We start from the raw sequence: 16,275 nt of genomic DNA, 5'->3' as shown, positions 1-16,275 counted from the left end.
GGTTCCCAGCCCTGCTATTGGCTCTGCCACACGCTGCGTTCCTATTGGCTGAGCAAAGACCAGCCTGGGGCTGGGAAGAGGAGCAAGAAGCAGCGTGGCTCCAAGTCCTGCGGGGAGGGAAGGGGGCGGAGGGAGAGGCGGCGACTCAACAGCGCGGTCGCTCCCAGCTGTTTAACAGCGCGGGGGGAGGGGAGTAGAACGCTTGTTCCCCGCCCCCACCACAGCGGGAGCCTCGTCAGGCAGGCAGGAATGTGGCAGCCCAGCCCCTGGCTGCCTGCAACTGCGGGGGGAGGGGCGGCTCCCGCTGGAGCGTGGCCGGTCCCCCTCCCCCCCGCGCCGCTGCTCCGCAGTTACTACTTCACCCGGCAGATACATGCGGCTGCGAACAGCAGCGCGGGGCAGCGGCGGCTGCATCGAGCGACAGCGGCTCACCTGGCTGCGCCGGGACCAGCCCCGGGCAGCGCCGAGATCTCGGGTTTGCTGCACTCCGCACCCGGCCCCGGCAGCGAGTTTACACCGGCGGGGACCCGGATTAATTCTGGTCTGTGTCCTGCGCCGGGCGCTGCTGGAAACGGGCCCGCCTCGGCCCCTGCCCCGAGATCGGAAGCGAAAGTAGCAAAGTAACGGGACAGAGGCGGGGCTGTCCGTGCCCGTCACATCCTCGTTACGCTTTGCGGGGAAGGCTCCTCTCTCCAAGCCCCCCGGGTGTTTGAGGGCTGCAGGCTCCGCTTTCCACGGCCCCGATCTGGCTGGGGCGAGAACCGCTAAACGCTGTCACAAAGTTCGTTACATTTTCATCTCACGCTCCGAATGGAAACTTCCCCCGTTCAGCACTTAGGTAATAAACACCCGTTGTCCTGCTAAGCTGGGGTGTGCGGTGAAGCCTGTGTCTGTATCGCTGCAAGGGCTGAAGGTGCAAGCCCAGCCCATCTCTGTTCTCAGAGCAGAGTCTAGCCAGGATCAAGCAGCGTTAGCTGATTCCCAGCTCGGATGGTCAGTGCAGACATGGGGCTCCCCTGGGCCGAGTCATCACCGCAGGTTCCTGAATCAAACCCTCCAGGTTCCTGTTGTTCCTTTACAAGTGGGCAGCACATTGGTGGGGTCAGACCAAGACAATCGCAGTGTGATGGTTACAGAGGTCCAGGTAACTGTCTGTCATCACCTGAACAGGCCTTGAAACAGCAGGGAAGCCCTGACTGCATGAATACAGTTAACAGACAGCCAAGATGGGGCAGCTCATCTTTCATTGGACCAATTTCTGTGGGGGAGAGACAAGCTTTCAAGCCACACAGAGCTCTTCGACAGGACTATTCACAGTGGAGGGTCTGTTAACACCATTGCTGTCATAGGACAAAAAGAGGGGTTAGTGTGTAGCAGCTGGTTGCAATGAGCCATAAATCCCCTGTGTCTGTCAGTCCTTGATTGTTTGTGTCTAGCAGGCTAGATTTACAAAATGCTCCTGCTGGGGCAGAGTTTCCAGCTTCTCCCCATAGCACCAAATGGTATTTAACTAATTCTGTGTCTCAGCCACCCCCACATCTGCCTGTCTCCAGCCCAGCTATTAATTCTGCCCCCTGCTCAGCTCCCACATCTGCCCCTCAGTGCCACGTCAGTCTGAGCTCTGTGTGTCTGCGACATACCCCAGCATGCCCTGTCCCAGTGCTGAGCTGAGCCAGCCGCCCTGGTGCCATTGGGCAGGGGTCCAGCCAGCCGGGTCCCACAGAGAACTGACCAGCCCAGCCAGGACTCTGGCACCAGCCTGGCTGGGAGCATTTTCAAAGAACAATCGAGACTCGCCCATGTCAGCCTGGTCCCACATCAGCATCCTGTGCTTCCTATTCCCTGCCCCCCAGCGCTGCCACCAGCCTGTTCCAGGGATGGACTTGAGCACTCAGCTCAGTGGCACTGGGTGTGTGACCAACATCACAGTCCGAGATATTTTGAACTAACTTGAGAAAAAAAAATTGGGGGAAAGTTGTTTCTGTATCAATTTCCCACCTTTCACCATCAACTCCTGACCGTCCTCCCCTCCCACACACACAGACCTTGTTCTTGTCCTCCTCTCCTGCCCATGTCACTACGGGAGACTTTCCCTGGAGAAACTGAAGGATGCCAATTAAGCACAAAAGGTTTCTGTTTGTAATGAACTTTTTTACTTGGTAGTTTTTAACGTAAGGAAAAATATTTGTCTTTGTTTGATTTGGTCCATTTGCTTTGATGACTGTGTTGTGTTGGGGATAGGGGTCTGGTTTCCCTTCTCGGGGCGCTGCCCTTTGTCACATACTGGGTTTAGAGGTGCTGCTAATGGGTAACTTGAGCAACTGATTGGATCGAAACTGAGTGCATCGGGGAAGGTAACTCTGGGTGTGTGTTTCCCCTCTAGGAAATTTAGGTTCTTTTTATGGCCTCCATTATCATAAGAGCTGAGTGATACACAAATCTTCAGTGTATTTATCCTCACACCAGCCATGTGAAATAGGGAAACATTCTCACCCCTTTTCACAGATGGGGGCTGAGGTCCAGAGAAATGAAGTGACTTGCCTGAGGCCACACAGAAAGTCTCACAAAACAGAGAATATAACCTCGGTCACCGACACTTCTATTTTAGCTGGAATGTGACTGTTTCTTTAAGAGAAGATTCATCTGCCCACATCAGAAGGGTTGAAATTATCGCAACTTTGCAGTTCCTCTGGGTGATGCCCCACACAAGCAAAAGGGCCCTAGTGGTACATTTTTTACAAAGCCTCCAGCCCTGCAATGTTACCAGTGAGCTGGCTCCAGCTCAGCAAACAGTCACAGTGTGAGTCAGTTGAAAGGAAACATCCAGTTGCTGCTGTAGGCGGGGCATATTTGTGAGTTCAGGAAAGTGAAACTAGCCCAGCTACACTGTCCAGAGTCAGCCATGGCGACGGAGAACCCCGTGGAAAGTCTCCAGGAGGAAGCTACTTGTCCCATCTGTCGGGAGTATTTCAGAGAACCTGTCATTCTGGAGTGCGGGCACAATTTCTGCCGAGCCTGCGTCAGCCAGTGCTGGGAAAGATCGGACACCGGTGTCTCCTGCCCCCAGTGCAGAGAAACTGTGCAACAAAGAAACCTCAGGCCAAACAGGCAGCTGGAGAACATGGTAGAAATAGCCAAAAGGCTGAGTTTCCAGGCAGCAAAGGGATCAGGAGTGGAGAAGGTGTGTGGAGAACACCAGGAGGCTCTGAAACTGTTTTGTGAGGAGGATCAAACCCCCGTCTGTGTGGTTTGCCATCTATCTCGGGATCACAGAACTCACAGGGTGGTTCCCATCAAGGAGGCTGCCCAGGAGTATAAGGTAGGGAAGTTTAATCACTAATAACTTTGGGTTTTAATGACAAGTTAATTTCACTGCAAGGTGTAACTGCACCATTCAGCTCTGTAAAGTCTTTACTGTACAGGAGATGCTATCACAAAATAAATGATCTGGCAGACTAGCAAGAAAGGCAAATAATAATAACAATAAAGTCTTTAAAAGTATCTGGTGTGGGAAACTTTCCTCTGAGAAGCTGAATCCTTTTCAAAACCAGCTTCCACTGGTGAAATAAGGGAACTTTTTCTGGAACACAAACTGTTAAATGATCAGTGAGGCTTAAATCAAAAGAACTGCAGGCCCATCTATGTGAGAGTGTTACCTTCAGATTGGAGATGAGAAAGTTACAAACTGTTGTTATTACTGATTTGTACCATACAGTATATTATTATTATTTGCATCAGATCTGGGCACTGCACAAAACACAGTGAGAGACAATCCCTTTGCTGAGCAAGTTGCAGACTCACAAGACAGACAATGGGTGGGAGGGGAAACCGAGGCACAGTGTCAGTAGTAGAGCTGGGGATAACCGAGGTATCCCAATGTCCAGACCAGTTGCTGCCACCTCTGCAGCAGCACTGAGCAGTGCTGAGGGGCAGCTATTACAATGGAAAGGCGCTTTGATAAAGGCCCCATGCCCAGGACGGAGATGAGATTTCCCCTGGGATTTAAACAGAGATGCCGGCCAGCACTACAGGAGGTGATTGTGCTAAACGCTGCGTGAACCCCATGCACCTTGAGTCCACACGTAAAAGGGACAGCGCAGGTCCATGCCAAATACCATTGGGATTAGACTGGATTGCAGCAAAACTAACCTCTGGGCAGTGCTGACCAGTGTCAGTCTGAACTGTTTATTGTGTCTGTGGGCAAGGACCAGCCAAAGTGGTTGCATTAGTCTCACCATGCACTCTTTTGAAATCTCCCAGAATCCACTGCTTCTGCGATCTTTACCATGGAGTGAGATTGTAGTGTAGAAGAACCCAAACTCAGGGGTCCTTATTTACAAGTCCATTGCCCAGAGGATAGTCCAGAAGTAACCAAACAACAGATTAGCAAAGTCAAATTTTATTCTTTACGTAAAGAAGGTAGTCCCTTCAAATATAAGGGGCAACAGCTTAAAACTAAATTCTAACAGCTTATATAGTTCCACACAAGTCTTTATACGTCACAGCTTCCATGGTCATACACACTAAAAAAACCTACCCATCCAGGAATTTTCTCAGCACAGCATTTTCAGCTTTCCTTATCTAAATTACAAGGTCTTTCTCTGCATTCCATCCCTGCTGGCATCTAGGTTCCATAACTATCTTGTTAACCCTTAACATTCTAAGATTTAAACTTCTGCTAGAAAGGCACTTTCAATCTCAGGCTTTTGCAGCCATTTCTAAAAATCAGTTCTCAGCAGAAACAGAGACCCCATCTTCTTTTCCCTTCACAGTAGGTACCTACCCAGAGGCATTTCTAGTGAAAGCGTTCAGGACAGCATTAGGGCAAACCCCAACCCTTGTTAACACACCTCAGCAAATCTAATGGGGTTCTCCCTAGTGTTTAGTCCAGTTCAGTACAACCAGTGCAATCCCAGAGCTTCGGGGCTGAACTTCAATTGGGAGTTGGGCTCCTTGGAGAATCCCAGCCCATATTTCCAGCCACGGGATTTGAATCACTTTCTTCCTTTAATCTTCTGAAAACCACATTAATTGATTCACCCCCATGTCACTACAGATTTCTACTATATGCTGCAGTACTAATGAATTAATAAAGACCAGTCAAGCTTGGATAAGTGAGGTCTCCCTCTAATTAATAAAAAGACTGATCCTGAATTGGGAACAAGTTGGAATATGACATACTCCCAGTCTCCATTGTTAGGTTGCATTTCCTTGGTGTCTCTGGTGTCATACGCTGATTAGAACCAATAGTCACCTTGGGTTTGGGTGGAAAAACATCCCCCTACACACCCCTCTCAACCTTCAAAATGAAACCTCCCAAATCATCTCTGTTTCTACAGGAAAAAATTCAAGCCCATTTGAAGACTTTCAGGGAAGAGAGAGAAAAGCTCTTGGCATTTAAAGGGACTGGAGAGGAGAAAAGCCAGGAGTATCTGGTAGGTGTCTGTCGTTATTGACCTGTGGAGATTGGTGGTGAGAGGTCTGCTTGTAGGCAGATTCTTTTGTGGCCTTGATCAGTGTCAATATATTTCTCCATCACAGATTTTCTGTATTAGATTCATGTGCAGAATCTAAGCTTTAATTTCAGTTATGAGTTAATTTCTAGCCCTTGTGGCTGTCTTTGCGGATGCGTCATTTCTTGCATTGTTCAATTATTTGATTCTTTTTTCCCCTGGAACTTCGGTACATGTAATGCTGAGTCCTGCAAATCTTAGGGTTTGCAAAGAAGTTCTCCCTCCTGCACATTCAGTACCCCATTACAGGACTCCAAGCTGGCTCCATGTTCCCTGACCAGCCCTTTCCGTATCCCTTTGCAGAAACGAAAGTTCTGTGGCACTTTAAAGACTAACAGATTTAATATTTGCAGGCATAAGCTTTCGAGGTGCCTCTGTGTTACCTATTTTCTGTATTACTACATCTGAAGAAGAGACCTGAAGTCTCTCGAAAGCTTATGCCTGCAAATATTAAATCTGTTAGTCTTTAAAGTGCCACAGAACTCTCGTTGTTTTTGCTGTATACAGACTAACATGGCTACCCCTCTGGAACTATTTTGCAGAAACAGATAGATAAGGAGAGGCAGAAAATTGTGTCTGAATTTCAGCAGAGTTGGTGCATCAGTTTTTAGTGGGCTGATTTCTACAACATTTAACATGGGAATCTGCTGTCCCTCAGAGCATGGAGCCCCAAGTAGTGAATTGGACACAGAGACTCAATTCCCATTTTATCCCCAGATCTGGTCTCTCCAGGCCAGAGTTGAAGAATATGAATGGTACCCTTGGGGGAAGGTGACACTGCCATGGCCTGTGTTGCACCTGCTCTGAGGCTGGGAGAAATAGAGAAATGCTAACTCCAGGCCTATTAGAGCAGCAATTCACTAGCAAGAACTTCTAATGAGTCACTAAGTGAAATATAATGACGTGAATGTTTTTTCTCTCCAGGTGTAGTAAGAGGAAGCTCCAGCAGCCAGAGGAAATTTCTCCTGAACTGGAAAATGGACTCAGTGATTTCTCCCAGAAAACTGTTGCTCTAATGGAGAGCCTGAGGAAATTCAAAGGTACAGAGAAGAGATCTAGGAGGGGAAATCTGGATAAGCCTCTGACACCGTAGGAAGAGCATGGCTCTGGGCCAATCCGTTCATAATTAGATTATGCTTCTATTTAATTGTCAACTGAAAATGCTACGCAATTGGAGTCCAAGTCACTCTGGTTGATTAATTCAAACTTTTATTTGTACCAAAAACATGCCTTGCAATTACACTTACTGTGAAAGAAAGAAATGACAGACATACAGAAAGACGTACTAGTCAGTTGCTGTCTCCTGGAGCATAGGCGGGTCATGGTGGATTTCTCCTATGATGATCTGACTCCCCTTTACAATGTCTGACATACTATACTTATCCAAGTGATATATTGATTAGTTCTTTTCCAATCTCTTCTGAGTGTTATGAATATTATGTACCAGATATAAGCCATACACTACACATGCAGGAACTTTTCAATTCGCAGGCCTTATGCTGTACAAACTATTTTCATATTATTATTCTCTTTTCTGATTGGTCTATTACCACTGATTATGCATAGGTCACTTTGACCCTTGTCTCCGTAGAGGGGTTTTTGAACTTTTCTAACTAATTTAGGCAGTACATTTTGGGTGTCTGTGTCTTTAAGCACATCAAAACGTCTCTTTCTCCCACATACAGACTTATGAACATGTCACTTAATAACAAGGTCACTTAAGGCAACATTTCCCTCACACCAAGGAAACTGCTAACCAGGCCGAAGCCGAATCAGTCAGTATAAACGCAAAATCTTGTTCTGTCCAAACATATGCATAAGAAATGACCATTGACCCCTTCTTCCAATTATCAATACTAAACATAATAAATAGCAGAAAGCAAACAAATGGAGCAGACGTAGCAGGGGCCCAGGCGTCAGGATATCTCACATTAATTCAGGACTTACCAACACTAACAACATTCAGGCCCAAATTCAGCAAAATGGCCTCATTTTGGCCACCTGAGCTGAGTTTCTCTCTCCCCACTAGAGACAGTCCCAGAGCTGTGCAGCATCCACAGCTGCAAGTGGAGTCAGTGCGAGCTGCAGGTGCCCAACCCCCCCGAGAACCAGGCCCCGGGGGGTAAAGGCCAAAATTCAAAATTGAGACCCTAAATTAAAGGCCACTTGTTAAAGCTGGACCCCGTCCATCACTGTGCTCTGGTCCCGTATGGCAGCTAGTCTGGGCCAAATGAGCTGTGGAGAAGGAGAAAGCCCCTCCCACAGCGTGAGGAATCCCTCCAGCACAGCAGTGTTTGATGCCTCCTCCAGAACAGGTGCAGGCAGAAGGAGTGTTCCTGAGAGGTCTGGGAATGGAGGGGGTTGGTAAGGGCAGGGTGGAAGAGGGAGGGGTGGATGACGGATATAGAGACGTGGGCAGTGTAAAGCTGGGCCTCTGACACTCTGCATGCTGGCCAAGAAACACGGGGGCCATTGTAAAAGGGAAGCAACTCTGGCTGGCTTCAGAACGTCCTCAGCCTGCACCAAGGTCTACACCGGCCGCTGCAGCCACTGAACAGCTGAGTCACAAATTGCCTCCCCTCTCTCCTTCTGCCAGTACAGGGGAGAATCTGGCCCATTGAGCCAAACTTCCCGCTGCCTCTAATTCCACACTGATAAAATGATTTTATTATTATTCATATTTCTGCCTCTGGAGCACGAGGGCCCCATCGTGCTGCTTTCTGTAGAGACACTGAGCAAAGAGCACCAAACCTTACAATTAGAGCCAGGATTTTGCAAATTCCTAACATCTCGTTAGTGTCAAATGAATCAAAGGGGATAAAGTTACTTTTATGCCAAAGTCTTTGCATGATCTAGTCGAGGTTACGACAAAAGGCAGTTAGTGAATGAGACAAACCAACTAGAGCCTGAAGGGGTGGGAGGGCCTGCTGAGGGAAAAGTAAATCTCACTTACAGATTGTCTGTCCTGGGATGATTGTGAGGCTTCATGGATGTTGATTCCATTGGGGAGAGATGCCTGAATGAGAGAGGAAACAGAAGGTTTCAGATTAGTTTCTATTAAATCCCTGAGTGTGTCTCTGGGCCTCTCTGTCTCCTTCTCTGTTATGATGAAAACACAGCTCTGAGTTAAGAGGGGGAATGCTGTTATAAACATGAAAGCCTGAAATCTCCTCTCTTTTATCCTTTCCCCCTCCAGACACTCTGCCATCTGTGCTGGACACAAAAAGAGGGGAATCCCTAGGATCATTCACACAGGGTGAGTTTGCAGGTGGAGACTGTCTTTGAATTATGAGAAAATTCCAGTGAAAACATCTTCATGAGATGGTTTGGTTGGTGTCTTTAGGAACAAAGAGCAACCAGGACACACACAGCCACAAATATAACACAGTAACAGTGAGGACATCCCCAGCTGACATCACAGAAACAACCCTGATGTAAACCTTAGTGCTGCATTCATGCCCAAGCTGATGAACAGAAAAACTCGCACTGAGCAGCCCCCGAACAGAGCTCTCTCCCCTGAGGGCTGACACATCCCTCTCCTTTACCCTGGTTCATGGGGTCTCCCTATCGCTCTTCTCCAAAATCCTCCCTTTCCTGTGGGCAGGGCTGCTCACTGCTTCCTGGATTGGGGAGATGCTCCCCTCTGGTGCTGGCAGTTCCTCCCTTCTCTCCAGCTGAAGGATGGGGCTACCCCACCCAATGCCATCTCCTGCTCTCTGGTCTTCAGTGGCTCTTCCCCAATGTTGCACCTTCCTCTCTGTTCCCTGGCCTGGGAGTGGAGGCTGCATTTGTGGGGGGCAGGGGAGCTTCCCTCTGGGGTTTAAAGCTGGTACCTGCCTCCTTTGCTCCCTCCTCACTAGAAGCTTCTATTCTGTGCTCGGATACTGGGAATGGAGCAGCCCCAGCAGAGGGAGTAGGGAGCTGAAGCCTCTTCAAACAAATAAGAAACAAGGAAAGTGGGTCCCATTAAAGGAAGCTCAGTGACAGCTCTGCACAGCTGCAGGTGCCTAGGACAGGGGGAACTCCCTGAGATCCAGGAGTGTCCCAGCCAGAGCAGGGCTACTGGGGAGTAAGAGAAATGGTCCCAGCCTCCCCCAAGGCTGAGCTCGGCCCCCAACGCTCTGATTCTGTCTCTCGCAGCAAATGTGACTCTTGATCCAGACACGGCTCATCCCCAGCTCGTCCTGTCTGAGGATGGGAAAAGTGTGAGATGGGAAGACAGATGGCAGGATCTGCCCGACAATCCTGAGAGATTTGACACCGCGTATTGTGTGCTGGGCTGTGAGGGATTCACCTCGGGGAGACATTGCTGGGATGTGGAGGTGAGGGATGGGCAATACTGGGCTGTGGGGGTGGCCAGAGAGTCTGTGAGGAGGAAGGGATCCATCAGCCCTAGCCCTGAGGAGGGGATCTGGGCTGTGGAGTTGTGGGGGGATCAGTTCGAGGCTCTCAACTCCCTTGTGACCCCCCTGCCCCTGGGCTGGGTCCCCAGCAGGATCCGGGTGTGTCTGGACTGTGACCGGGGGCAGGTGACATTTTTCAATGCTGGTGACCAGGCCCCGATCTTCATTTTCCCACTGGCCTCTGATCCTGGGGGGAGAATCCACACCTGGCTCCGGGTGTGGCCAGAATCTTGGCTCTGGGTGTAATCAGCCTCTCTAGCCTCTCCCACCCTAGTCTCTATGACCCTGGAGAACTCCCATCTACCCAGACCCTTCATCTCTATGATCCCTGGAAGCTCCTTCCCCCTCCCTGCAGCACCAGGGATGGGAGGGGGAGGGGGATGAAGAACCCCTGGAGCTGCAGGGGGAGCAGAGGGTCCCTGAGGGGCAGATGTGGGGCTTGGCACAGGGCAGAATTAACGGCCGGCCTGCGGACAGGCAGATGTGGGGGTGGCCGGGACCCAGCATTAATTAATGTGGGTATGGGGGTGGGGGAGAAGCTGGAAGCTCCACAGCAGCAGGACGTGTTTTGTACAATCTGTGCGGTTAGATCTCTCTGGGGCTCCCAGCCAGAGCTCCTGCTGCAGGGCCAAAGTCACCTTCCTGTGTTGCTGCAGGGCAGGCACCACAGTAATTGTCACACCCACGCAGGGTATAGGCAGGAAAAGTTCACAAATCACAGGAACAACCAGAATACAGTCTGTGTTGTTTTGAAACCTCATTGTTTAGGGGTTCAGTTTCACAACTTTTGGTTTTGATTAATGATTTTTAACTTCTGGGGTTGGCAACACGGAGAGTCACTCAGGCCAGGGTTGGTTGAATGAGAGCAAACAAGAGGAAAAGATAAAGTAAAACAAAATAACCAGAAAATCCTAGAGAAAGGGTGCAAAATAGCTATGAAAATAATGAAAGGAAAACACTCTGAAGAGGGGAACCAGCCAGCAGCAGCGAGAGAGGAAGGGATAAACTAAGGGAGAGAATGGAGAACGTGAGGGGGAATGATCTGTGACAGGGACCACAGGAGAGTGGAAGAGACACAGAGAAATCAACTGGGATAGGAAATGAGGGCTAGAAAAAATGGTGAGTAAAAATGAACAGTATGAAAGAAAAGAGAAGAAGGGACAGAGAGATTCATAAAACATCCTGAAGATGAGACTGTCATTCATAAATTGCCTTTGACTTTGTTACCATTTTAGTGTCATTAAAAAAATGTTCCCAAACTTGCGGGTCTCTTTCATTGTTGTGGTTATTGAAGCTGCTTCTCAGCTCCTTTTCCCATGATGGGTATTTGTGTATTTAGGGTAAATAAAGCAACAAAGTCAATTCTGATTTGTTCTTTTTTAATTTTCCATCTGCGATTGTTGGGAGGCAGAGCTGTGGGATTTGCTTCTCTTCCTGGTTGTGTCACCCCAGCACCAGCAGGGACTATACCTGCATGTGCCTATGATGAGATGCTGGGTTTTACTGGGATATGTTGCTATCCAGCCTGTGCTCTGTCTCTTGTTCTTTCTATTATCATGTAAATCAGGAATTCCTCAGCTGTGCTCTGTGGAGACGTGGCTGAATACCTGATTCTCCCCTTTGTTCCGAGAGTCATTGAACTTATTAAAAGGTCGCTAAAGGTATATAAAATATGTTGTTCACATTTCTTCTGCCCATCAGCAATTGCTGTGGGTTCCAGGGAGGTGTTCATGGGGTGGGACTGGTTCCGAGAGACAGTCTCTGGGGGGTTTGATCTACACTGGGATGCAGGTGTCTCTCTCGTATAATATGTGTGTAGACAAGGCAAATGGTAGTTTCACCTCAGTGTAACTGGTCAAGAAGAATTCTATGGTTGGAGGGTGTTTGGGTGAGGTTAGGAGTCACCTCGATTAGCTATACTGAGGTGAAAGCATCACTTGCCTCATCTCCACTAGGTGTGTGCAATGAGATCAAGGCCTCATGTTTGCTGTCCCATTGAGAAAAACACCCTTTCTAATTGGGGTTTCTAAATGAAATAATGGTGAGAAAGGAGACACCCCATCCTTGGCCAGGGCTGTATCTTTGTTTTCTGGGAGCATTAACTGAAATGACACAGGGTGGGATCCATGAAGGGACTTACGCTTTGCAACGCTGAGCATCGTGGCACCTAATTTTTAGGTACCTAGAAAATCACAACAAAATCATCACTGTAACCCACAAATCCTGACGCAGGCGCCTAGTGTCCCTGTACGATGAACAGAGACAGGTGGGTGCCCTAAAATGCAATCCAGAAGAGCCATCATGTTAGCTGGAGACCATCCAAACTAGTCACTGAGAGACGATAACAACAGGGTGTGTCCTAAACCCTGTCCCTCTTTTGAAGATAAGCTCCTACGTCTAGGTTGCTGAGGGGCCTACTTCTGTTTAGCAATCCATGAATGGGAGCCCACCGCCTGAGATATTTCCTGTGGGAATGGGCTAGGTACCTGCTTCACTGCATACAAAATGAGGGAGGGGTCAGAGTTTTTTTGGTGCTGCTCCCCATTATATAACTTTTAGCCCATTGGTTCTCACACTTGCTTGGGATGTGGGGAACCCAGGTTCAATGTCCCCTTCTTTGCCAGTGGGGGAGAGATGATTTGAAAAGGGGTTACAAATTTGAAAAGGGGAGCTCTAACCACTCAGCTATGCTTAGTCTATGGGTGGGATTCTTCAGTCTCTTCAGTTGCAGCTGGTCCACTGGGGGGTAAATAATAAATGAGTGACTGGAGCTGGGGGCTGGACCCAAGGGTTCCCACATCTCAGACAGGCTCCCTAACCACAGGGCTACAGGGTCATTCTCACTCTGGCCAATGACTAATTAAGTGTTAATCTGCAGTGGAACAGTCACTGGGCCAGAGAGAGAGAGAGAATGTCTCTGTGGTCCAGTGGCTGGGGCACACACACCGACGGGGCTCTTGCCCCTGACTCAGCCACTGGCTATGGCTATCCCTGGGCCACTTCCTCCCCGATCCCCCCTGTACTTGTTCTCCATTTCTTCTGGGTCACTGGGGTACTCTGCTCATGGCAGGCCCACCAGTCCCTCCTCGTTGGTCGGCAGAAAGTCTGGGAACTCCTCAGTGGAAGGCAACTCCTCCAGGTCACAGGGCGCTCAGGGTTCCCCAGCATCAGACAGTTCCTCCAGGTCGCAGGGCTCCCAGGGTTTCCCGGCATCAGTCAGCTCCTCCAGGTCAGGACCAACCTCCAGGGGTTTCTCCCATCCAGCAGGCGGGGTTGGCTTCCCCCAGCTGCTAGGGTCCAGCAGCCCCACCCAGTCACTAGGGCCTGGCAGCCCTCTTCAGTCACCGGGGTCAAGCAGCCCTACCCAGTCACTCAGGCCTGGCATGCAAGGCCTGGCAGCAACAGGGCATTTCCACCAAACGCCCAGGTCCTGGGCCCAGGCCACAGCCTCCAGGAAGACACATCTGCCTCCAACAACAGCTCCACCTAACTGAGGTGCTGGGTCTCTCTTTTATACTTCCTGCCCTGGGCCTGGCTCCACCCCTCTGCTTCCGGGTGGCTGGGCCTGCAGGGCCTGGTTCTGTCCAGCACGGGCAGAGTGACCCTTCCTCTGGCCCAGGCTACGAGGAAGGCCACAGCGCCTTGCTACAGGGGGCTGTGTGTATTTGTGTACTGGCTTCTTGATAACCGGTGAGGGAAATCAGAAGCGCAGTCTGTGGCTGGTTGGGAAGCCTGACTTCAGTGTCACCCACTAGTGCTGGAAGAATCTGCTCTCTGTTTACAGCCTGCCCTAATCTTGGCATTTTCAGGTGGCTGCGCTGGGCATGGACGGGTCACAACGGCCTCCAGCTGCCAGGAAGTATCCAGGCCTGGGGAAGCTAATTGTGCAGGAAATAGCCAGCTCCTGCTACACAGCTGGAACTGGCTGTCTAAACACAATGGAAGGAAATAGTAACATTGGGCCAGACTCGCAGCCTGTGTAAATCAGAAAAGCCTCATTGACTGCAAGAGGTCTCGGCCAAGTGATATCAGCTGAGAATCTGGCCTGCACCTGAGAAGGGATTTTAACAGGGGGTTCTAACCTCTCTGACAAGTGCTCTAACCCCAAGCTACAGGACACTCTGAGGTGGTTCTCTCTCAATCTCACCTGGTGAAACCATTCCACATTCATTACATGTTAGAGGGGCCAATGAACACATGAGAATCACTGCACAGTTCTGAATCCAGAGGTTGGAGTGTTTTAAAGATAGGGAAACTGAGGCCATTTCTACACTATGGGTGCTACAGTGTCACAGCAGCCTTGTTACCATAACGTAGACACTACCTATGGTGACAGAAGATGCCTTCACTGTAGGTTATCCACATCTCTGCATGGCAGTAGCTAGGCTGCCAGATGCTGTCTTCTATTGACCCAGCTGCATTTACACCAGAGGTTAGAGTAGCATAGCTGCAACAGCAGCAGAGTCAAGAATCAAACCCCGGCACTCCCGCTTCATGTACACGGCGCTATCTGCTAGGGTTTGCCAGCCTTAGTGCATGGTGGCACCTCTGAGAAGATTTATAGAGAGGGTCACATTTGCTCCCATTTACAGTGACGTAAATGTGGATCAAATCCACTGTGGTTAGTCTCCTTGTTCCAGATTTGAACTGGTGTAGCCCAGAGCACAGTCTGGCCTGGAAAATACACAGAGGGAAAGTCTTTGCCATATATAGATAAATACTGTAAGAATGTGGATTTACTATAACTCCTATCAATGCTTTAGACACAGAATGGGCAGACAAAAATGTATTTAAGGCAGATGATGAATGAACAGATATATCATTTCTATGAATGAGATTGCTTTAAAAAACATGGGATTTAAAAATACTAATTACAATTAATTCTGGGTTGTTTCTTTCTGCCTTCTGGTTTCTAAGCCTTCAGGCTGCACTGAGGTCACATTTTCAAATTTTCTCTGCAATCAACAAAGCTAGAAGCTTCTTTTCTTTAGCAAATGAAAGTCTCCACTCACCACAAGCATGAAGGGGCTGGCGCTTTAACAAACAAATCAACAACAACACTGCAATCAAACCAACAGATCAAATACTGTGAGCCTCAAGATAAAATCACAAGAGTTGGTGGCACTGCTGGTAGGAATCCTCCTTCCACTGAGCCAGAGCAGCCTGAGTGCAAATGAGAATCAGGCTTTTGAAACATTGATTCTACCTTAACCAAGGTTTTAGCCTGTTGTGAAGTTAGCTTCACTCCTTAGACACATAGCCCCTGCTCCTGCAGGCTCAGCATCACAGGTGCACACCGATGTCCCAGTGAAGCCCCACTGACCCTCCACACAAGCAGAAGGGGCAGGACCAGGGCCCTAGTGGCACGTTTTTCACAAAAGTCTCCAGGGCTGAAATGAAAAATGGGCTCCTTCCCCACAGCAAACAGCGTGAGTCAGTTCCAACCAGGAAATAGGGAAACATAAAATTGTTTCAGCCGATGGGGCATATTGTAAACGCAAGAAACTGAAACCCTCTAACTCTGCCCGTCTGGTGAGCCATGGCTGCAGAGAACCCTGTGGAAATTCTCCAGGAGGAAGCTACGTGTCCCATCTGTCTGGAATATTTCAGAGAACCTGTCACTCTAGGGTGTGGCCACAATTTCTGCCGAGCCTGCATCAGCCACTGCGGGGAGGGTGTTAAGAAAATGATTCTCTGGTATTCGTTTACCCCGATTACCGGATCTGTCACCGGAGGATTGACTGAAACAGACACTGATAAATAGTGAAAAACAACTACAGGTTATTAGGGGGGAACAATCGAATATAACCATAAAACATTGGTATTGAGAATAGACGATGGGGATGAATCCCAGGTCCCTTACCACCTTACCCTTAACACAGCCCTGGGTTTCCCCTACGCCGACAGGTGCGGGTAACCCGTTGAACCCCATTCGTGATGGGGATCGGGGATTGCAATTATTCCCCATGAACGAGGAATTCCCAGTAAGTGCGGGTCATAAGCTCGCGTTGATTAAGTCCCTGCCCTTTGTACACACCGCCCGTCGCTACTACCGATTGGATGGTTTAGTGAGGTCCTCGGATCGTCCCTGCCGGGGTCGGTCACGGCCATGGTGGAGTGCCGAGAAGACGGTCGAACTTGACTATCTAGAGGAAGTAAAAGTCGTAACAAGGTTTCCGTAGGTGAACCTGCGGAAGGATCATTAACGGTGGTGTCGCGCTCGGCCGGCTCGGGCCCCCGACGGCGGCGCGGCTTACCCCGTCCCATCACGGGCGGGCGCACAGCTCGGACGCCTCCCCACGCGCAGGATGGGACCCCCGCCGGCGGGGTCCCGGGCGTGGGGAGGGCCGGGCGCCCCC

The 16,275-nt window shown here is 49.6% G+C and overlaps 1 pseudogene; it reads left to right on the top strand.

The window, feature by feature from the left end:
- The first annotated feature begins 2,705 nt into the window (after positions 1-2,705).
- LOC137151533 (zinc finger protein RFP-like) lies at positions 2,706-11,261 on the top strand (annotated as a pseudogene).
- The last annotated feature ends 5,014 nt before the right edge of the window (positions 11,262-16,275 follow it).

Source organism: Emydura macquarii, unplaced genomic scaffold, assembly GCF_026122565.2.
Source record: "Emydura macquarii macquarii isolate MOO-44397 ecotype Brisbane River unplaced genomic scaffold, CSIRO-AGI_Emac_v2 contig_1107, whole genome shotgun sequence".
In the NCBI taxonomy this organism is placed as follows: Eukaryota; Metazoa; Chordata; order Testudines; family Chelidae; genus Emydura; species Emydura macquarii.
This window is presented reverse-complemented; position numbering and strand designations above follow the sequence as displayed.